The sequence below is a fragment of the Aedes albopictus genome, chromosome 1 (assembly GCF_035046485.1).
Source record: "Aedes albopictus strain Foshan chromosome 1, AalbF5, whole genome shotgun sequence".
NCBI classification, from domain to species: domain Eukaryota; kingdom Metazoa; phylum Arthropoda; class Insecta; order Diptera; family Culicidae; genus Aedes; species Aedes albopictus.
This window is the reverse complement of record NC_085136.1, coordinates 148,964,360-148,989,183: the sequence shown is the minus strand read 5'-3', so window position 1 is coordinate 148,989,183 and position 24,824 is coordinate 148,964,360. Positions and strand designations below refer to the sequence as shown.

Sequence of the window (24,824 nt, the reverse complement as noted above, 5' to 3'; positions counted from 1 at the left end):
AGGCTCGAGTGCTTTCTCGGCGGTTCGATATGATGGCGATATCCGTCTCCCACTCAGAAACTGCCTGACAAAGCAGTTGCTGAGCCGCATCACAGTGGTTCAGGTTCAGCTGCGTTACCTGCACTGTGATTTGTTGTTCACTGCGGCTTTCTTGAAGGCCGAGCACCTTGGACCACCCATCGGATGTCTGTTGTTCGAGGATTTCCCGGTACAGATCATGCAGATGGGCGGACTCGTGCAGCTTTGGGCCTTATGACCTTCAGCGCCGCATCGCCTGCACAGTTTGCGCCTGTCGGGGCCTTTGCAGTCCCACGACTTGTGTCCTGGTTCCAGACACCTGAAGCAAACCTCTGGTGGCTCGTGGAATGTCAGGTGACATACACACCAACCCACCTTTATGCTCCCTACTTTAACGGACTTTTTGACGTCCGCCACAGGTAGCTGACCCAAAGCTATCTGTGTCCCTGCTGGCCCTTTCCGTAGCTTAACGGCTGCGGCGGCCACCTGCACATCGCACTGTTGCCGCAGTGCCGTGACGAGCTCTTCCACTTCGGTGATCTCATCAATGTCCTTGACCTTCAGAGTCGCCTCATGTGTCAGAGCCCTCACCTGCACACCCTCACCAAGGACCTCCTCTGCCAGCCTCTTATAGGTGGCGCCCTTGTGCTCCTTCTGGCGCTTCAGCTCCAGGATCATCTCGCCCGTACGAGTACGTCTAATACTGCGTACGTCGGCTCCAAGACCCTCAAGCTTGGCGTCGCTTCGCATCATCTTCAAGACGTCCGAGTACTTGGACTGTTCCGTCTTGATGACGATAGCGTCGCCTTTCTCGCGCTTGGCACCTGCCCTCTTACGCCTTGGCTTGGCGTCCTGCGCTACTACCTGCGGATTCTCCTTCTTCTTCCTCTTCCGCTCTACCTTCGTCCAAGGGGGGTCCTCCCCTTGGATCGCCCTACTCTGTGGCTGTTGAGGGCCCACTAGCGGTCGCAACCCCTTGTTCCCATCGTTCCGGGACGGGCCAGCCTTTTCAGGCCCACCCTTCCCAGCTATCCGGGAACCCTGGCTGGGGTCCGACCTTCCGGCATTATTACCGACTTTCGGGGTAATGATTCGCCTGGCCTTGCGAGCACCGCCAGACAGCTCCTCGCCTGACGGTTGCCTCGCCCGCTTCTGCGATTGCTTGCCCCGTTTGTCGCGAGCAGTCGCTTCCGCCTTATTCGGACTTCCTGCGAAGGAGAAGGCCTCCGTTTGGGTAAACTTCGGCACTTTCTCATTTGCAGGCTCCGCTGCTGCAGCAGTCAGCAAGGCGAGTGCCGCGTGCTCCTGCTTGGTATCGTCGATCGACGCCCTAAGTCGAAGCAAGGCCGTTTTCAGGTCCTTGCTTATGTTCGACTTAGTGGACGCAAAGTCGATGATTTTGCCAAGCTGCTGCTCAGCCACCTCTATTGCGGACCGTCCTTTGGATCCACGGTTGACGGCCCTCAACAACCACGCTCCGTCCATAACCTCCACCGGCTGGCTTGCCGGGAAGTGGACTGGAGCACCCACGCTTGAGCTGCGTACGCAACTCCCAGCGCCTATCTCCTCAATTCTCCTTGTCGGAGATCTCATCAACCCGCTTCTTGCGAAGGGGTTGATCCCACCACTATTTCCACCTAGATTCGGATTTTTATTTGACTTCATGATTAAATCCCACGAGTAGCACGGGAAAGAATGTCCACCACGCCAGAGCTCTGCATTAACGCGGTAAGGGACAGCTTACTGTGGGGGGTGCCCAGGTGCCCCACAGGCTCCGTTAAAGATCGAGCATCTTTTTCACCCCCTCGATCACTCATTCCTCGGCACGGGTCGCTTGACACCTTGAATTGGGGTTAGTAGTCCTATTCTTAGCCGGCAACTACGCGGCTGACTCGCAAGCGGGGGGGGGTGCGTCAGGCCCTAGGACATCCGTCCCTGCTGCCCTGTAATGGGAATGGAAATTAGTTTAGTGGGTCGTAAATGTAATCCCACCTCCTTTGTCGGCTGTGAGAGACAGTCCCCAATCCCACACTAATTGAGCTTCCCGAATGGGTGTCTGTTGAGCCGTTACTTACAGAAAAAAATGAGATGTTTTTTAGGAAGAACCGTAGAAAGAAAACTACACTTCGGTTGACGGTTAAACTAGTAATGAATATTTTATTCAAAATCTATTCTACGCATACTATGATGGGCTGAGGCGTCGCTGTTACATATATATATATAAATTCAAGCTCTGCACGCCTACTGCTACTGATGACCTTGTGCAGATCTGGATTAACTCCTAATTGTTTCCGAAGGGTCTCCAATCGCACACGATGTAATGGCTTGGTCAACGTGTCGACCAGCATCTCTTCTGACGGACACCTCGCTCCATACGATCACTTTCCATCAATTTTTCGCAGCTCTGGTTGTTTTCGTACACGATGTCGGGATCAGAAGATGGAACTTCAACGTCCTCCAGTAAACGCTTTGTCCAGATGAGTTCCTGACATCCTTCTGCTAGCGTGACCAGTTCAGCTAGACCAGGTAGAGCTCAAGGCCACCCATGATTACTTCCTGAAACTCCACTGAATGACACCTTTGTATCATATTTTGTGGTTGAAAACAATAATTAAGATAGGACTTCAGGTGCCTATTGAACTTTTGCGCCAAGATTGTGATACTCACCGCAATATCCGGACGCGTAAGGCAACATACAGTAAGCCTTCGATCAAGCTGCAAGTTGCCTAGGTCGAGCGGAGTTTTTGCCGGCTTGGCGTTCTCTTAACTCAATCTTCCGAGAGACTTCTGGATGTACGCCTGCTGGTTGTGCTTGAATCCATCTCCGCAACGTTCCAAATTGCATCCCCAGGAAATGTCGGACATTGCCAAGGTTTGTGACAGCGAACCGCTCCTCAAGATGTCGCAAAATAGAATAAAATTCTTTCTCGGATTGTGTGGCCACAATTATGTCATCCACGTATATGAGGATGTGCTACTCCTTTCTTCCAGATGTACAGACACGGATCGGCTTTCAATTGGACGGACTTCATTGGACAGAATCCACCTTCTTGTTCCATATGCGCGCGGACTGCTTGAGGCCGTTTCGGCTCTTCTTCAGACGACAAACGGTGCGTTCGGTTCCAGAATAGAAACCCTCGGGTTGGTGCATATAGATAACTTCATCCAGCTTTCCATTTAAGTACATCGTTTTGACATCCATATACCTCACGAACCAATTGTTGCGGGCAGCGACAGTCAGCAGCACGCAAAACGTGACTTGCCTCGCCACGGGCGCAACAACTTCGTCATAACCGACAAAAAAAACTTTTGCATGAAGCCTTGTGCTACAATCCTCGCTTTATATCTTTTGAAATTTCCCTTTTTGTCCTGTTTGGTTTTGAACAACCACTGCATGCTCGTCGGGTGGCAAGTCAACAAGCTCTCATGTGATGTTGTGCAGTAACGCACGATATTCTTCCTTCATTGCAGCACTCCAGTGGTCAGCGTCTGCGGATCGTGACGCTTCGGTGAAATTGCGAGGGTCACCACAGCCCTTGCTCACGAGACAGTTGATAGTGAACACTCCTTGTTACGTTTGCTGCTGGCTCGCTGCGGGAACCGACGTCACTCGTAAAGTATCGGCGTTTGATCGATCCTGATGCTATTCTGGAAATTGGTAGGAGGGTAGACCTTTGTTCAGAAGATAAAAGTCATGGCACTTGCCAGGGAATACGCGCTCCCTGCCGCTGCGTCTCACGAACTGGTGTAGGCTTTCTAAGTGGAAGCCGGACTTGATGACGTTTCGCTGATGAAGACGACGTTGCGACATTTGAAGACCTTTCTGAGCACAGGATCGTACAGGCGGTATGCCTTGGTGTCTTCGTCGAAGCCAACGAGACTGTATTAGGTACTTCGAATTGGCATTCCATTTACTCCGCTTTTGCTTCGGGATGTGTGCCATTACCTTGGTACCGAACATACGGATGTGCGCCAAATCCGGCTTGCGGCCACTGACTGCATTCTTTTACCGGAGTTCGCTTGTGCCCCCTGGTCGGGGAATGGTTCACCAAGTATGTGGCAGCTGCTACCGCTTCGGCCCAGAATGCCTTGGGTAGATTCGTCTCAAAAAGCAAACATCGAGCCTTATCGGCAATTGTTCATATCACGGTCTACTTTGTCGACGCTTGGTGCCTACTGCTACTCACAACAGTTTTTAACTGGAGTGCCATTTCCTCGGCTATCATTATTCTACTTCGTCTTGGAACTTCAGAGAACTTAAACCGTTTTCATAACCTGGGGATGATAATCTGTATAATATAGAGGCAATAACAATATTTATTATCTCTAAGGATATTTTTTGCAGTTGGAAGAACAGGTATGAACCTAGTGTATTTCCTGTTAGAATTTAATTTCGGTTAGTATTATAAAACCTTTTAAACTATGTTTCACCTATCTCACACGAGTTGGCAGCACGTTACCACTATGAAAGGCGGGCTTTATAAAGCCAAATATTTTTTTCTCTCCCACCATGACTGCTTGTCTCATTTTTCTCTCTTCGCTGAGTTCTGTTTACATTTTGGTTCGTTTGTTATTATTCACCATTTCGGCTTCCACACGGTAGGCAGCGCACAGCTGAACGCCGGCTCGAACATATGATTCATTGCGCTTCTAAGCTTGGATAGGCGGGCGTCCATACCACACTCTCCGTGACGACTCGCGACGGTAAGCTTCCCAACACCACCAGCCCAATACACGCTCAGTGAAATGGACAAGAGAAGACGAATGGTGGTAGGTATCTTCCGAACATCTAGAACCGTGGTGAGGCTAATAAACCAACTGCTGACGATTTGCTGATGGTACCGTTTTCCTGTTTGTCTGCTTTGCCTGATGCCTTCGCTTCGCACCCCAACTCGCAGTCACAACTTCCACCGTCACGGTCTAGACTCTTGCGTCGCATGATGTTCGTTGTTCGCTATGGGCATGGGGGTAAGAGTAGAGACAGTTTTTGCTCATTCAGAGGCAAGATTGATTCGATTCAGTTTTGTTTGTGAACTCGGTCGGTAAACACGCGGAACAGCGATTCTAGAGGCGTCACTCGAACCGGACGACGATTTTGTTGATTTGCGCGGTTAGTGATTGTGTGTATCGTGTGTGTTATCGTTTACAATTGTTAGCAGGATAAACCTGTTTTTAAGCAGGAAGTTAGCGGATTGGAAGTGATTGGAAATTTTGTGTTTGATAGAATTGGACAACGTTTGACAGGAAGCAAAATAATATTCAGGAAGGACAGTCGCTGTTCTGGAATATTACGACAGAAAGTGGCTTTCTAAAACTAGTATAAGGTAGGTGATAGGTGGATAATTGTTGAGAACTTATATGGGACTAACACTAGTTTACAATGTAGAACGTTTATCTTGAACTTCTATCACCGACCATAAATGTTTATGCATACTAACAATTTGGAAAAGGAAAAAAATATAAATAGGACTGTTTTTGAGTAAGCTGAAAATTGTGTTTAACACTGTATAACACAGAAAAAATAATTTTAAATTTAAATTGTTATACAAAAATTCACGCATCTTGCGTTACAGAGAACCAATTTCAAATCATAGAATACAGTTTCTGCGTCAGTATTACGTGGGCAGTGGAGGGTATATTGGGAACGTCTCCGTACAATTTTGTCAATTTCAAACCAAATGTCTTGATTTTTTTTTGTACACGACTAGATACTCTACGTATCTTACGGCGTACCAAATGTCGAATTTTAATTTAATTTTTAATTTAATTTAATTTTTTTAATTGATTTAACTTCCTAATTAGCGAACAAGCTCAAAAGTAGAGTGTTTTAACTTATTTTGTTAATTATCTTTGAAATATGCGTGATAAAATAAATGTTTTTGTTAGGAAAAGTTAGGCTCCCTGTTCCGCTGTACAATTTGTTTGATTTAAAGCATCCCTAGAAAAGTTCCTGGATAAATCCACGTAAAAAACCTGGGAGGAATTATTGGAGAAATTCTTACAGAAACCCCTGGATACAGCGCTATAGGAGTTCATGTAGATTTTTTTTGATAAAGTTATGCAGGAATACCAGCATGAATTTTTGGAGGAACCCGAGCAAGAGTTCCTGAAGAATTCCAAAAAAAGCTTATGGAGGAATCACTTGAGGAATTCCTGAAAAAATGTTAAAGAGAAACATCTGAATGGATCGTTATAGAATCCCCGTAAGAATTCCTGGAAGAATTTTCGGCGGCATTCTCGGAGAAACTCTTGCAAAAAATACCTACAAGAAACGAAGCAGAAACTTTTGGAGGAATCGCAGAAAGAATTTCTGGAGGAACCCCACCTCGAATTCCTTAAGAGTTTCTAATGGATAAATCCCTGGAAGAATTACTAGAGCAATTCCTGAAGCAATCTAAGCAGGTAATCTACACCGTGGCCAATAAGTTCTCATACAAAAAACAAATTAAGAAAATTTTATTTTTCTTCACATCTGTGATTCATATTTTAAATACTGATTAAATAAAACATACAGTGTTTTTATAACCCTAGCAGTACACTTCCGTTTTCTGAAATTGGTTTGCTCCGGCACGCAAGAAAAATATTTGAAAAGTTTTTCATTCTACTAGCCTATGGTCTTATGGTTCTAGAGTCCATAAGATTGAATTTTGAATTTTTATCCCAAGTATTGTACCAAAGCTAAACTTGGGTTAATTTCCTTGAAAAGTGATTGTTACATTAAAAAACAAAACATTATGAAACGTGGGTTCGATACCCGGATGGTCCAGAAACGTTTCATAATGGAAACTTCCTTAACTACCTTGTTGCCTTTCTCGTACACCAAGGTGTACCGAAAGGCTATATGTTCACTCCAAAAATGAAATTTTGATAGAGCCCCCGGAGGGGCAAGTTTCATATACCAATCTACTCAGCTCGACGAGTTGAGATGATGTCTGTGTGTGTGTGTTAGGGTGTCCCAAAATAGAAAAAGTGTTAAAAAGTTAACTTGCTCACCCTTAGAATGATAGATTAGGGTCCTAGCAACAATAGTTCCATACATGAAAACTCAATCAAAAAATATTTAGAGGTTGCACTCATCGATTTTATGAAAAATGGACGATTTTTGGTATTTTTACCAAAAAAATGCTTATATGAGTTGAAAAATAAAAGAAATAAAAGTCATCAATCAAAGTAAATCATAGTTCAAGGTCCCGCAAACAAAGTTTGGAGGGAGTTTAGGTCGACAAAACTGATTTTATATATTTGGCAAAGGTTAAAATCTCAAGAAATCGCGATTTTTTTCACCAAATTTTTCAAAAATGCTCAATTTATAAGGATTTTGAAATTTTTCGTGTGATTCGCGATTCCCTTATTTTATAGCAAATTTTATGTAGATGATTTCGGCTGAAGACAGTTTTGAGCTATCTCTTTCATGAGCTGAGATATCGGTATGATAATGATAACACAATCAATGACAAAATCGTGTTTTCTTACGTTAATCGATTTTGTTCACTAGTTTCCATGGCTACCATGCAATTAAAACAACACACGACAAATGTTTGACATAATAGTACATGCAAGTGTACATTTTTTAAGAATGTCAGGAATTATTGGGTTGCTTTGATCATTACTGATTCATACTGCATGACAGCCACAATATGTAAAGGTTTTGAGAGTTAATCATCGTTTTATATCTATATATGCTGAACATAACTTTTCACACCCGATTTGTGAATACGAGAAGAATTTTTTTTCTTAGATTTCATCTGTTGATCAGATAACAATAGTAAGCCACCGATTCAAAACTTGTAAATTTGGTTGTAAATTATGTTTTAACGAGTAAGCTGCGCAGCAGAAAGATTTTAGCATTGACATTTCTTAGCTTAACACCTCTTGTAACATATTAGACCAGTCACTACACACTTAATTTTGAATTTGTTTTAACGAGTAAGCTGCGCAGCAGAAAGATTTTAGCATTGACATTTCTTAGCTTAACACCTCTTGTAACATATTAGACCAGTCACTACACACTTAATTTTGAATACCGTGTTCGGTAAATTTTTGACGAAAATAGAACAGCTGAATACAGCTATAACGGATTGTTTACCTTTTGCACCCGTTTTTGACAGTTGATGTACTGAGCCTCAGTAAAATCGATTACCGAAGCTACCGAAAAAGTTCTGCTGTTCTATTTTCGTCAAAAAAGTACCGAACAGGCACTTCAGGATTGCGTGTGTAAGTTATATATTTTTTAATAATAGTGGAACCTAAACATCCTAATGCTTTCTAAAATCCAACCCTAGCTGCAAATATGTGCGCTAATAGTTTGTTTTTAAAATCAAATTATATAATAGATCTCAATATTATGTAAAGAATCTGCTTTAGTTAAAATTCGCGAAAAAATAAAAAACTATAAAACTATATTTTTCTTTCTTACAGTTTTTATTAGCTAATTTTAGTTGTTTTAATGTTAGAGCAGAAGTTCTGGTATAACTAGAAAGAACCTATATGTTAGCTTAACAAGAGTAGCAACACCTATTTAAAAAGGTAAACATTGTTGAGCGAACTACACATCACTCAAGATACATCATAGAACTTCACACATGGAATTTGATTGTGTGACTTGCGATCACTTATATTATTAAAATTTCGCAACGAGTCACTTTTTGAGTCTTTCTTTGAATCAGTAAGCACAATAGAGGTAATAAACTATAGAGGGAGAATGTCGCTGGCGTCGCCGCCGCAACATCTCTTGCTGGCGAAGATAGGGAGGGATATAAGTATCAAAGCGAAAAAGTATGCAGTTTGACAGATAGATACCCGGGATGTTTGCGAACGAGAACAAAGGGAACAGCAGCGACATTCGTCCTCTATAGTTTATTAACTCTATTGTAAGCACAATCAATGTAAAACTATCAAAGTAACCTATTTTTTTTCTGGAAATCTTCAAAAATGTGTACTTGCATAACATAACATGCCAAACACTTGTTATTTGCTTTTTTTGCATGGTAGCCATAGAAACTAATGAACAAAAACAAATAACATAAGAAAATTCGATTTTTTCATTGATTGTGTTATCATTATTATGCCGATATCTCAACTCATGAAGGAGATAGCTCAAAACTGTCTTCAGCCGAAAAAATCTACACAAAATTTGCTATAAAATAAGGGAATTGCGAATTACAGGAAAAATTTCAAAATCCTTATAAATTGAGCATTTTTGAAAAACTTGGTGAAAAAAATCGTGATTTCTTGATATTTTAACCTTTGCCAAATATATAAAATCAGCTTTTTCGACCTAAACTCCCTCCAAACTTTGTTTGCGGGACCCAGAACTATGATATACTTTGATTGATGACTTTTATTTGTTTTATTTTTCAACTCATATAAGCATTTTTTTGATAAAAATACCAAAAATCGTCCATTTTTCATAAAACCGATGCGTGCAACCTCTAAATATTTTTTGATTGAGTTTTCATGTATGGAACTATTGTTGCTAGGACCGTAATCTATCATTCTAAGGGTGAGCAAGTTAACTTTTTAACACTTTTTCTATTTTGGGACACCCTGTGTGTGTATGTGTGTGTGTGTGTGTATGTATGTGTGTGTGTATGTGTACAAAAAAGGTCACCTCACTTTTAGATAGTAAATATCAACCAATTTTAACGATTGATGGCTCATTCGACGCGGCATCTGGTCCCATTGTTTCCTATTGAAAATGGTTCGGATCGGTCCAGCCGTTCCGGAGTTATGGCCATTTAGGTGCTCCGGAACAGGTACCCCTAGGAGGGGCCAGACATGAAAATGCACCAAACCCATGCATGCGACCCATCAAACCACGGCATTTACGATTATCTGATGAACGGTAAGCAGGAAAATAGTCTCAGACCATATCTGAACCGGTAGTGTTCCGGAACCGGTTCTGGGTGTCCCGCCGGAAGTGGCCAAATATCAAATTGAACATAACTCATGCATGCGACACATCAAACAGCGGCTTTTTCGATAATCCGATGAACGGTTAGCAGGAAAACAGTATCAGACTACATCTGAACCGTTAGTGTTCCGGAACCGGTTCCGGATGTCCCACCGGAAGTGGCCAAATATAAAAGAGTACCAAACCCATGCATGCGACACATCAAACAACTTCATTTCCGATAACCTGATGAACGGTAAGCAGGAAAACAGTATCAGACCATATCTGAACCGGTAGTGTTCCGGAACCGGTTCTGGATGTTCCGCCGGATGTAGCCAAATATAAAAGAGTACCAAACCGATGCGTGCGACACATCAAACAGAGCCATTTTCGACAATCTTACGAACGGTAAGCAGGAAAACAGAATCAGACCATATATGAACCAGTAGTGTTCCGGAACTGGTTCCGGATGTCCCACCGGAAGTGGCCAAATATAAAAGAGTACCAAACCCATGCATGCGACACATCAAACAGCGGCATTTTTGATAACCTGATGAACGGTCAGCAGGAAAGCAGTATCAGACCATATCTGAACCGGTAGTTGTCCGGAACCGGTTCCGGGGGTCTCGACGGGTGTGGCCAAATATAAAAGAGTACCAAACTCATGCATGCGATACAACAAATAATGGCTTTCCTGATAACCTGATGACTGGTTATTATATTATATTTGGTATGGGGAAGACTTCCAGAGTCCAAAATGGCGATCAGGATATCCAAAATGCCGATCTAAAATTTAAGATTGCGGCTCCGAATTCAATATCGCGCCTGTTTAATTGAGTTTTAGGGCCTGAAACAATGCATTATTGGTATATTTGGTATGGGGATGATGTCTGGATTCCAAAAATGGCGACCAGAACATCCAAGATGACAATCTTTAATCTTAAATGGCGGCTTCAAATTCAAGATAGCGTCTTTTTCTTAAGAGTTTGAGGCTCAAACATCGAAAGCCAGATAAACGATATGATTTCTGGTATGATGAAATGGATTTCTGTTAATTGTATGAAAGTGCGATACACATAAACATTTCGCTTGAGTTTTATTGAAATGGGGTTTCGAAGGCACGAGAAAGGCGCCATCACCGCTAGGTGGATTAATTAGGGTTTGTATAAAATATCTTCATGACTACCACACGGTATACATATGCAACATAGCCATTGGCAGTGAGGAATCTCAGTTAATAATTGTGAAAGTTCTCACAAAATACTAAGCTAAGGAGCAAATTTGGCACAAATTTCCCAAATGGAGGAGAACGTACTTCTGGAGCCGACCTACTAATAAGCTGAGGAGCAGGCTGTGTCCCAGTTGGAACGTTACTCCAGAAGGGAGAGAGCGAGAATCTATCAGCAATTTAAATCGATATTGGTTTAAAACATTTGCAAAAAGGTTTAGGCGTTTTTTTTATCGTTGAGATGAACCAGCCTCGGGTTGAAAATCTCATAAATAAAGACATAAAAAAATTAACCGTTTTCAAAAATTACATGAGATTTGTTCATTGTGTATTTTTATACGACGCCAAAAGACATCAACTGAATGAATGTTGATTATAAACTGGCAATGGTTGAGTGAAAAACACTTTTAATTTTCTACTTCAATATTAAAGGCTGACAAAATCGGGTCAAAAAGCTGACAAAATCGGGAGTAGACAAAATCGACAAAATCGGGTCCCCACCGTAGATTTGCAGTTACGAGCTGAATTTTTGTATGTTTCTGCAATCAAATGGTACAAAAATCGTTGGTATTGATACCGTGGCTAATTCAATGCTGTTTTACTCGAACAGCATCAAATAAGACAAGAAACCATAATAGCCACGCTTATTACAACATTTCAAGGCAGAAACCGAGGTTTGATCATCTCACCATACAAAAAATCAGCTTATTATTTTCACCGAATTTGTCCCATTGAAAACCAATAAGAAACTGTTTGGAAATGAGGATCGTCAAAAACAGCAAAGGGATTACACCAAAAAATGTCTGGTGAAGTTTTGTTTCATGCATTAAATACATATTAAATTTCAGAAAAAAAACTTGAAGATTTTTCTAACAAGGATCAGGCCATTTAAAAATAGTAGCTACTCCAATAATCACATAGCGAACTTTAAAAAAAAATGTTGGCAAAATAATCAGTAATAAAAGTTTCTAGCCGGATGTCTTATAGAACTATGTTTCCCAGGAATGGCAAAAAATTTGTCAAAGAGTGTTTTCCTAAAATTTTATGAAAACAGTTTTCTCTGAATACAACAAAAATAATAATAGAATATTACTTTAGACATGCATCTTTATTATTAGTTCAATAACTTCTCCAAAACTGATATTTGTTGTTGAATCCCAGACGATATTTTTTTGAGTCTGCTGTTTGACAAGCAATTTTGAAAACATCACATGGGTCACATGGGTCACATCTTCAAGGATTTCTTTACAATTGCCCGTGATTATGTGTCTCAAGATTTCTCAGAAAACTTCTTTGAGAATATCCCCATGAGTTTTTTTTTCCGAAGAATTCTTTAGGAGTTTTTCACAAGTTTTTACCATGAATTCTAATAATTTCTCAGAAGAATTACTTTTGGATTTTTTAAGAAGATTGCGCCAGGGGTTCTTTTGAAGACTTCTCCAGGTTATCGAAGGGTTCTTCCAGAACTTCCAAGTGTTTTTTTTTTTCGAATATTATTTAAGGAATTTTCATTCGTTCAGAAATTTCCGCACTAACTGAACACAAAAATGGAACAAAAAAAAAACAGGTCAATATTATCGAATTGTTGCTTTCATTTCAAAACCCGTTACTGTTGTGCTATTGTTGATAAGTTGATCAATAGTACAACAATAACAAAACTGGTACTTCAACAAAACATGTTATTGAAATGTAATTGAGTTAATGTATATCAATAGCTCGACTATAACTAAATGAGATTGTCCAACAAAATTTGTTATTGAAAAGCTATACCTTGATAATTAAATAATAACAAAACAAGATATAAAAACAGGTTATGTGATTTCGTAGTTATTAATTTGATATTCTCCTCTGATCGGGCACCTGGTCCGCCCATCGTGCTCCCTGCGCTACTCCTTCTCCTTCTCCTTCTTGTGCCAACCAGATCGGTAGCAAACTCCAGCTATGCAGGGTTGTTGTTCGGCATTCTTGCAACATGCCCTGCCCACCGTATCCTTCCAGTTTTGGCCACCTTCTGGATGCTGGGTTCGCCGTAAAGTGCAGCGAGCTCGTGGTTCATCCACACATCGTTCTCCTACACACAGCTGAAGATCGTCTTTAGCACGCGTCGCTTAAAAACTCCGTGTGCTTGCAGGTCCTCCTCGACCATAGTCCATGTCTCGTGTCCGTAGAGGACCACCGGCCTTATTAGCATTTTGTACATAGTGCATTTGGTGCATGGGTGACCCTTTTTAGACCGCAGCTTCTTCTGGAGCCCGTATTAGGCTCGACTTCCGATCTTGATGCGCCTTCTAATTTCACGACTCACGTTGTTGTCAGCCATCAGTAAGGATCCGAGGTGAAGGAATTCCTCCACCACCTCGAAGGTATCCCCGTCAACGGTAACATTACTACCCAGACGGATCCGGTCGTGTTGGATTCCGCCTACCAGCATGTACTTTGTTTTTGAGGCATTCACCACCAGTCCGACCTTTGCTGCTTCGCAGTTTCAGGTGGGTGTACAGTTCTGTCACAGTTCTAAATGTTCTAGTGATAATGCCCATCTCGTCCGCAAAGCACAGAAATTGACCGGATTTTGTGAAAATCATTCCTCGGCTGTTGGGCCCGGCTCGTCGCATAACAACTTCCAGAGCTATGATGAAGAGTAGGCATGACGTCCATAATTTTGTTACCCATAATTTTGTTTGCAGTACCCGGTGAGATTCGAATGAACTGGATAGTTCACCCGAAACCCTTACGCAATTGTGCACACCATCCATCGTTGCTTTAGCCAGCTTCCCAGCAAAGCCATTTTCGTCTATGATTCTCCATGGCTCTGCGTGGTCGATACTGTCGTATGCCGCTTTGAAGTCGATAAGCAGGTGATGTGTTGGGACCTGGTATTTACGGCATTTCTGGAGGACTTGCCGTACGGTGAAGATCTTGTCCGTTGTCGACCGGCCGTCGATGAAGCCGGCTTGATAACTTCCCAAGTACTCATTCGTTTTTGGTGACAGACGACGGAAGATGATCTGGGATAGCACTTTGTAGGCAGCATTCAAAATAGTGATCGCCCTGAAGTTCTCACATTCCAAATGGTCACCTTTCTTCCTTCCACTCCTCCGGTAGATGTTCAGTTTTCCAGATCCTGACTACCAGCCGATGCAGACATGTGGCCAACTTTTCTGGGCCCATCTTGATGAGTTGTCAGCTGCTTTGTTGGTTTTGAGCTGGTGATAACTTCCCTCAGCGTGGGAGTTGGTTTCCGTCCTCCGCTGCACTGGCGTCGTCGTTTCCTCCTTTGCCGTGGTCTCCCGTGCCTACGTTCTCCACGCCATTCAGGTGCCGATCGAAGTGCCGCTTCCACCTTTCGATCGTCTCACGTCCGTCCGTCAAAAGGCCCATGTCTTTATCCCTGCATATTTCGGCTCGCGGCACGAAGCCGTTGCGGGATGCGTTGAGCTTCTGATAGTACTTCAGTGTTTCTTGGGAACGGCACAGCAGTTCTATTTCTTCGCACTCCGCTTCTTCCAGGCGGCGCTTTTTCCGCTTCTGTTTGTAACGTTCCACGTTCTGTCGGGTCCCTTGCTGCAGCATTACCACCCTCGCTGCGTTCTTCTCTTCCAAAACCGTTCTGCACTCTTCGTCGAACCATTCGTTCCGTCGATTCCGTTCCACGTACTCGATGGTGCTCTCGGCTACGTCGTTGATGGCTGCTTTCACTGTACTCCAGCAGTCCTGTAGAGGAGCCTCATCGAGCTCGCCCTCGTCTGGCGAGCCGGTTGTTTCAGTCGCTCTAGGTTGTACCGTGGCGGTCGCCGGTATCGTACATTGTTGATGACGGAGAGTTTTGGGCGCAGTTTTACCATCACCAGACGGTGGTCGGAGTCGATGCTGGCGCCACGATAGGTCCTGACGTCGATAATGTTGGAGAAGTGCCGTCCGTCAATCAGAACGTGGTCGATTTGAGATTCCGTCTGCTGTGGTGATCTCCAGGTGTAACGATAAGGGAGGCTGTGTTGAAAAAAGGTGCAACGAATGGCCATATTTTTGACGGCGGCGAAATCAATGAGTCGTAGGCCGTTTTCGTTCGTCTGCTGGTGGGCGCTGAACTTAGCAATCGTCGGTCTGAATTTCTACTCCTGGCCTACCTGAGCGTTTTAATCTCCTATGATGATCTTGACGTCGTGGCTTGGGCCGCGGTCGTATCAGAACATTGGCTCAGGCGGCACGTTCTCCGACTGATAGGAGATTTGTGCCTGGCACTTTATTGCCATTCATCACTTACCTGATGGGAGAAGAAAGAGGGAGTTGAAAAGGAGGAAAACAGGAATGGATATTTGGGAAAGGAGTGAAAATTTGTACGGTAAAGGATGATAACGTTCAACAAGCATCCCAAAAGATACTTGAAGAAAATACAGGGGATAGACAAAATGATCGGGACAAGCAAAATTTTCACTTTTCAAAAAATGTTCAACTTGCTGTAACTTTTCGAAAAATGCATAAAATATTCTCAAATTTTTACTGTGAGTGCATCAACTAGTTGTGCATCAGTAGTTCAAATTTGAAAGAGATCGGGCCATTCTTTACGAAGTTATAAAGATTCTTGAAAAAGGTAAAATTATCCGATAGCCCACTTTGAGCTGTTATATATCCGGATTGAATGAATCGATTGAAATGAAATTTTGACCATTCATGACTTATATAATGAACTCTGGAAAACATTTGACTTAACATGAAATGTTTAACAAGAGACAAAATTATAGCGATTTTAATTTTTTCACGATTTTTTAGTAAATTGGTCCATTTTTAATATACATTCTATAACTTCTTCAATTTATTGGTGGCTATGTTGTTACTTTCTTTCAAAATACATTTATATATAAGTCAATTAGAGGAAAATTAAATGAACTATAATTTACATCTTGAATTTTGAAACGATGTTGATATTTTGGAAAATTTGGTGTTTCATTAGAAAAATAATGTAATCGTAATAATTTTTTTCCGTGTTAAAAATATTAAGTTAAGTCAATTGTTTTTCATAGCTCATTATATAAGTCATAAATGGTCAAAATTTCATTTCAATCGGTTCATTGAATCCGGAGATATAACAGCTCAAAGTTGGCTATCGGATAATTTTACAGTTTTCAAGAATCTTTATAACTTCGTGAAGAATAACCCGATCTTTTATAATTTTGGACCTCTGATACACATCTAGTTGATGAACTTACAGTAAAAATTTGAGAATAGTTGATGCACTTTTCGAAAAGTTACAACTAGTTGAACACTTTTTGAAAAGTGAAAATTTTGCCTGTCCCGATCATTTTGTCTATCTCCTGTATATATGTAGGATTTGACAAAAGGATTCAGTATGAAAACTTTAATTCAACCCTACATTCAGTTCAATAAATTATGCTGAATAATGCTGAATAATTACGACTTTACACACTTATTTTAGAGTCACTTGTTCGGCTGTTCTATTTTCGGTAAAAGTTCGGATTACCGAAGTTCAGCACAGTTTTACCGAAGTTCAGCTAGTTTTTACCGAACGTTCGGTAAACATTACTGATGGTTCAGTAGAGTTTACCGAACGTTCGGTAATTTTTTGACGAACTTCGGTAATATGGTGCTGAACATTCGGTAATCTGAACTTTTACCGAAAATAGAACAGCTGAATACGGTACTTTATTTTAAGTGTGTACGGCCTAATAGGCCCATCTAATGTATGCCCATTTTTATGTCCTGCATGATATGAAGGCATACATTTAGTATCAGTATTGTACATAAGGAAATGTAATAATAACGGTAACTGTAACAAAAACGTCCGGGGTGCATTTAAGGGTTAGAGCAAATTGAGGTCTCAAGAAGATCTAAGGAAGGAGATGGCGTATGAGTGAATTAGGCAACCTTAGGGAGGGATACATCAAAGGGTCTCAGGGATGATTTCACAGAGTTCCAAAGGGGTCTCCAAGCGAATAAAATATTTCTGGGGGGTTGATGTTGGTTTTAAGGGGTTTCTGAAGATTTTTTGATGTTTGTTCAAGAGCGCTTCAAGCACTTGAGCGTTTTAGTGATTTCCATGGGCATTTCAATTCATTCAGGGAAGCATCAGGAACCGCTGGAGCTAACATTGGCGTTTCAGGGGTCCTCCTTCAGTTTATGGGAATTTTCAGATGAGTTTCAGTGCCTCTCAGGAACGTTGCAGGAGGTTTTGTGGAGCATTCCAAAGGGCTCAATGGGGATTCTGAGAAGTGTGATTGTCGTATGGGGTCTCAAAGGCGTTTCAAAGGGTTTCTAGATAAATTTTAGGGAGCCTTTTAGGGTTTTAGAAGCGTTTTAGGGAATCTCAGGGTGTTGCAGAGGATTTTCAGAAACGTTTCGGGGGTTTCAAAGGGTCTCAGGGCGACTCAGAGGGCGTTTCAGAGGTTCTCAGAGAGTTACAGGAAGTCTTCAGAGGCGTTTCGGAGGGTATGATTGGTATTTTAGAGGGCCTCAGGAAGAAATTTCAGGGGGTTTAAAAAGGCATTCCAGAGATCTTGGGAAACTTTGTGAACACATGAATTTCCTAATATGCCTTTGTAACCTTCTGAATGTCATTAGAAGAGGATCAGTGTCGGCCACTATTGAGGAGAAGAGCAACAGACGTAAAATTGTGTAAGCTGGGGGCTAGGAATCAAACCAATGATCATCCGCATATGAAGCAGCCCAGATGCGCTACAGGCCCCGGCCGGAGTTAATATTGGTAAAACAGTTATGCAACAGCAATGTGTTGTATGCCTTAAGCTTGCTGTACCGGAGCCAAGTGGAATAGTGTGTTCATACTCAGGTCCGATTTATTTTCTGACAATTCGTCTAGCACTGCTGTAGAAAATGTAATTGCTAAACGATTGATTACGAATTCATGGCAAATTTATAAAATTTTGGTCCATTTCGATGCTAATTGAAAGTTACATCTTTGGGTTCTATTTTCTCCAGTACCTACTTTTGTCGAATGTTACTGTTATGCGGTTATGGGCAGTCTAGTAACTCCGTAGTCTAGAAAAGCTAAGGGCATCTGGCTAAAACATTGTCGTGAGTTCTAGTCCTACCAAAGCACATGGATTTAATATCACAAATTATTTAGCAATTTGTCTGTCGAACATTAATTCCTATTGGGTACGTGAACATCGAAACGTTATAACGTTAACCTCCGGAAGAAGCCATTTATCCAAAACGTAAGGCACATTTTTTTTAATATGGTACTCTGGACCCAATGTTCAATGTAAGCGAGCTAGATCCAATTCTTCAACGATTCACATTACACCAAACACGCGTAACAAACTGTCGTAGTATGATTTTCGTATGCAAATTATGCAATACTCTTTGAATCAATATTCTCTGGATAAAAATGCTAAATGAAATAGCTTGCGTCATAAACCGTATTACGACAATTAATCAAAAGAGGGCCGCTAGTCAAATTTGGCAGCGTTGTTAGCTCCCATGGATAGAATTTTGATTGCGGCTATATTCTGTTTCACGCAACACTGTCCCATATTGATAGGACACCGTATGTATCATTAGGCATTTAGGCGTAGAACGGCAGAATAGTGATTATTATGCAAAGCTTACCTTAGCTTTAAAAGTTTGTCTCTTCTATGACGACAACGGATACTCTTTTACCCATCTTGATCGAATGCCAAGAATAATTTTGGTTCTGTTGTACTTTTTTGTTGTTTTCTTTGAATTCGTGTTTAGGTATGGGTATGGATACCTATTTAGGATAGAAAATTTAAAAAGGTAAATAAAAGTTCCCCATCAACAATAGAACGACGAGTACACACCCCGCAGCATAATCTAATCGATGGAATCAGCCACTGAAGTACAAATCCACTTCCACTGCATTCCTTCCGTGGTTCATCATTCTTTACTTGCGATCTTCATCCATATCGGCCATCAAGTGCTGATAAGGCGATGATCAACAGTCCGTTTGCGTTTCTCAAGTATCCGAGCGGATTGTCATATAACCGGCATCGTTGTCAGCTTGCTGGTTTAGTTCTAATCAAGCTTGACAACCGCATGACGGCGCGGCGTGTTCGTTCTGGTGAGACTGCTCTCATTCTTGTTACTCGTTGTCCTAGAGCTCGGTTCGATAAACAGTGCCTAAGCGAGGATTGCTTCAGTTCGGTAGATCGTGCCAACTAGACTTAATAGTCGCATGCGACCTGTGTTCTACAAATCCAATTGGTAAGAACTCGTGCCAAAAGTTTCCATGTCGTAAAGTTTTGCGCCGAAAGTGAAAGCTTTCCGCTTGTTCTGAGGTAAATCAATTATCCGCTTGTGTTTCTGTAATTGCCCCTACCGCGGGTGCCGTCGCTTGCAACGCCGGATAATTGTGGCATTCGTCCGCATCGTCGTCGCTTTTTTTTGCTGCGCTCAGAACTGGAGGTCGACGATCTACCGGTAAGGTGGACCAGGTTCGGATTCAGCATAGGAACTGCAAGGAAAACGTGCCTCTAGAGATGAGTGCTACGGTGCGATGCAGTGTAGAGTAATCAAGGCTGTTGGGTCGACTCAGCATGTGGGTTTCGAATGAATATGTGCAGCATTGTAGGAAACGTTTCTGTCTTTCTCTATCTCTCTCGGTATAAAAATATCATCGCGATGTTTAACGATGTCGAGTGGCTTGTTGAAAAATGACACTTGTAAGGTAGCGTGAAGAGGAGATAAGTGGCCATCCAGTTCCTAGTGGTTATTGAGTAGTATCAGAGGATTATTCTCCGGTGAAGAAATATGGCACTGGGTAAAGAATTTGTTATTTTGCAAATAACACTGCTTATAAAGAAACTGACGCAAAAGACATTGTGGAAGATTATGATCAGCATAATTTAAGTGTAAGAAACCTTGTTATTTTCGTTTAAATATTGCAAGACTTTGTGAAAGATCTGTGTCAAAATAATTATTATCTCAAACCGAATTTTATTACTGCAGAGTGAAAAAAAAATAGCATCAGATTTGTTTTCTTTTATCATTTTCGTCATGAATCACACTCATTACCTTTTTCGTTTATTGGAAGTGTGTGGGTAATTGAAGGTATTTCAAGTGTCAAGTGCAAACAAATTATCTCCCAGTTCATGCTTGAACGTAATTCAAATCATTGCTCGAAGGAGGTCGAACCACCAGTATAATTACTTCATCAACGGCGTCATACTGGTCTTACTAGGCATCCAGCTTCAAGTTCGAACCGCCCGTTAGCAATCATCTCTCAATACGCCAGAACACATAGATGGGCACTTGAATTCGAGAGAGTGGCTGCTTGGACAAGGCAGCATTAGAGGAAAAAATAATGACTCATCAATGACGATTGATGAATATATGCCTTGAATTGTGGAAACTTGAAATGATCTACGAAGGAACTTTAACTCATGTACCAGTACGTCTGAGATATAATTGGTGCAAACCCCTCAGAAGAATGAAGGAATGATTGGGTATTATCGATAAAGGATAATTGGTGGTCATGGAACACCACTACGCGTGAGCAGCCTTTTTTTATTTTTTTTTATCATTGTGCAGGAAATTGTGTAGTTCCAGGAGTTAAATATGCAATCAGTTATTTGCAACTGAACTCCCAATTGTTTATCAGCCATGTGTTGATAAGATTTGGAAACAATAACAATAACATTCACATTGCCGCCAAACCCTTTGTCTCTCCGGAACCACCTAGAAGGCAATGCTTTAGAGAGGGGCTAGAGCACATCGCACCCAAGGTTTGCTGCGTAGCCTGCAGCAACGAACATCAATGACACGCTGTGGGGAGACCATTAAGGTAGAATGCTGGCGCTTAGTCAATATCCCGAATGGACCTTACCACTCCTTTTGTCCTCGAAACCACCTCGTCTGGGCCAAACTGTTCTACAAGCATCAAGAACTGATACGTGCAACACGGTTTGACCTGGTGAATTCTCAGGCCCAATCAGCTAGCAACCAGAAGGATTTGCTGACAGTGGAGTCTCCACCTGCTCCGGTCCATACCGGGGACCCCTTTCCAACCGCGAGCGCGGATCAAACCCATTAGACCGACGCCATCAACTAAAACCATTGATGGCCCACCAAAAAAGAGAAGGACTGCCCACGATCGTGGTGGCTGTGTAGCATCTTGACAAGATCATCGACTTTGCGTCCACGAAGTCCATCATTATTAAAGATTTGAAAACGGCCCTGTTGCGACTTCATAAATCGATGGACATTGCCTAGCAGGAACACGTGAGACTCATGAAGACTACGAAGTCTACCCAGACGGAGGCCTTCGCTTTTGTAGGTACATAGTCCAAAAGGTGTGGCGGATACAACTGCTCGGTATAAGCACTCCCAGAAGCGGGTGAGGCAGCCGTCAGCTGAGGAGCTGTCTAGCGGTGCCCGCAAGGCTAGGAGAATACTGTCCCCGAAGGTCGGCAGTAATGCCGGCAGATCGGGCCCCAGCCAGGCGTCCCGGAAAGCTGGGAAGGGTGGGTTTGAAAAGGCTGGCCCATCCCGAATGGGAGGGAACAGGGAGTTGCAACTAACGGTAAAGGCTGGGTATGCTGCGCAATTCAGATCCCATTGTGATCCACTAGCCTCCTATCCCTACTTCCACGCGGTACCGGCCGGAAACTATGAGCAACATTAGGGAAGATCGGGTAATCAACCCCGGTGGGAACTTTGGTCGTAGGCGGACAGGGAAGGGGAGGTTTACTTCGGTAAACCTGAGCGTCTGTTCTCCAGGAGGAGCGGCTCACAACAGCGTCTGATCCCCATGTTAGGGGCGGCTGATTTACGTCCGAGTGCCAGGGAAGGACTCTAAGCTCAACTGTGCACTATGGTCCTCCGGAAAAAACCATTGCAACGGAAAATCAGCAACAGAATAATACGAACCGAGACCAACGGCAACGACCCCAGCGAACAAAAAGGACTTGCGATTGGAAACTCGGTACGTGGAACTGCCGATCTCTCAACTTCATTGGGAGCACCCGCATAATCGCCGATCTACTGAAGGACCGCGGGTTCGGCATCGTAGCGCTGCAGGAGGTGTGTTGGACAGGATCCATGGTGCGAACGTTTAGAGGTAATCATACCATCTACCAGAGCTGCGGCAACACACGCGAGCTGGGAACAGCTTTCATCGTGATGGGTGATATGCAGAGGCGCGTGATCGATTGGTGGCCGATCGACGAAAGAATTGAGGTTTTTTCAGGTTGAGGATCAAAGGCCGATTCTTCAACTTCAGCATAATAAACGTGCACAGCCCACACTCCGGAAGTACTGATGATGACAAGGACGCATTTTACGCGCAGCTCGAACGCGAGTACGATCGCTGCCCAAGCCACGACGTCAAGATCATCATAGGTGATTTGAACGCTCAGGTAGGCCAGGAGGAGGAATTCAGACCGACGATTGGTAAGTTCAGCGCCCATCAGCAGACGAACGAAAACGGGCTACGACTCATTGATTTCGCCGCCTCCAAAAATATGGCCATACGTAGCACCTTTTTCCAACACAGCTTCCCTTATCGTTACACCTGGAGATAACCGCAGCAGACGAAATCTCAAATCGACCACGTTCTGATTGACGGACGGCACATCTCCGACATTATCGACGTCAGGACCTATCGTGGCGCCAACATCGACTCCGACCACTATCTGGTGATAGTCAAACTGCGCCCAAAACTCTCCGTCATCAACAATGTACGATACCGGCGACCGCCACGGTACAACCTAGAGCGGCTGAAGCAATCGGATGTCGCCTCAGCATACGCGCAGAATCTCGAGGCCGCGTTGCCAGACGAGGGCGAGCTCGATGAGGCCCCTCTAGAGGACTGCTGGAGTACAGTGAAAGCAGCCATCAACGATGCAGCCGAGAGCACCATCGGGTACGTGGAAAGGAATCGACGGAACGAATGGTTCGACGAAGAACGGTTTTGGAGGAGAAGAATGCAGCGAGGGCGGTAATGCTGCAGCAAGGGACTCGACAGAACGTGGAACGTTATAAACGGAAGCGGAAACAGCAGACCCGCCTCTTTCGGGAGAAAAAGCGCCACCTGGAAGAAGCGGAGTGTGAAGAAATGGAACTGCTGTGCCGTTCCCAAGAAACACGGAAGTTCTATCAGAAGCTCAACGCATACCGCAACGGCTTCGTGCCGCGAGCCGAAATATGCAGGGATAAAGACGGAGGCCTCTTGACGGACGGACGTGAGGTGATCGAAAGGTGGAAGCAGCACTTCGATCAGCACCTGAACGGCGTGGAGAACGTAGGCACGGGAGCCCACGGCAACGGAGGAAACGACGACGCCAGTGCAGCGGAGGACGGAAATGGACCAACTCCCACGCTGAGGGAAGTTAAGGATGCCATTCACCAGCTCAAAACCAACAAAGCAGCTGGTAAGGATGGTATCGCAGCTGAACTCATCAAGATGGGCCCAGAAAAGTTGGCCACCTGTCTGCATCGGCTGATAGTCAGGATCTGGGAAACCGAACAGCTACCGGAGGAGTGGAAGGAAGGGGTAATCTGCCCATTCACAAGAAAGGCGACCACTTGGAATGTGAGAACTTCAGGGCGATCACTATTTTGAATGCTGCCTATAAAGTGCTATCCCAGATCATCTTCCGTCGTCTGTCACCTAAAACGAATGAGTTCGTGGGAAGTTATCAAGCCGGCTTCATCGACGGCCGGTCGACAACGGACCAGATCTTTACCGTACGGCAAATCCTCCAGAAATGCCGTGAATACCAGGTCCCAACGCACCACCACGGTGTGCAAAACATCGACTTCAAAGCGGCATACGGCAGTATCGACCGCGCAGAGCTATGGAGAATCATGAACGAAAACGGCTTTCCTGGGAAGCTGACTAGACTGATTAAAGCAACGATGGACGGTGTGCAAAACTGCGTAAGGGTTTCGGGTGAACTATCTAGTTCATTCAAATCTCGCCGGGGACTGCGACAAGGTGATGGACTCTCATGCCTACTCTTCAACATCGCTCTGGAAGATGTGATGCGACGAGCCGGACTCAACAGCCGGGGAACGATTTTTACAAAATCCGGACAATTTGTGTGCTTTGCGGACGACATGGACATTATTGCCAGAACATTTGGAACGGTGGCAGAGTTGTACACCCGCCTGAAACGCGAAGCAGCAAAGGTCGGACTGGTGGTGAATGCCTCAAAAACAAAGTACATGCTGGTAGGCGGAACCGAAAACGACCGGGTCCGTCTGGGTAGTAATGTTACGATAGACGGGGATACTTTCGAGGTGGTGGAGGAATTCGTCTACCTCGGATCCTTACTTACGGCTGACAACAACGTGAGCCGTGAAATTCGGAGGCGCATCATCAGCGGAAGTCGGGCCTACTACGGGCTCCAGAAGAAGCTGCGGTCGAAAAAGATTCACCCACGCACCAAATGCACCATGTACAAAACGCTAATAAGACCGGTAATCCTCTACGGGCACGAGACATGGACCATGCTCGAGGAGGACCTGCAAGCACTCGGAGTTTTCGAGCGACGCGTGCTAAGGACGATCTTCGGCGGTGTGCAGGAGAACGGTGTGTGGTGGAGAAGAATGAACCACGAGCTCGCTACACTTTACGGCGAACCCAGCATCCAGAAGGTGGCCAAAGCCGGAAGGATACGGTGGGCAGGGCATGTTGCAAGAATGCCGGACAACAACCCTGCAAAGCTGGTGTTTGCAACTGATCCGGTT

General features: G+C 43.6%; 1 protein-coding gene across 2 annotated transcripts in view; it reads left to right on the top strand.

The window, feature by feature from the left end:
* Positions 1-4,920: 4,920 nt before the first annotated feature.
* The window catches only part of LOC109425180 (neutral ceramidase), a 76,367-nt gene continuing 56,463 nt past the window's right edge, over positions 4,921-24,824 (top strand). The window contains exon 1 of one of the 2 annotated variants that reach the window (XM_062845573.1): positions 4,921-5,342. The gene's annotated coding sequence lies outside the window, so the exon portion shown is untranslated. Of the gene's footprint in view, positions 5,343-19,136; positions 19,338-24,824 lie in introns of those variants that run through there. The other variant, XM_029861756.2, reaches the window with a different exon arrangement.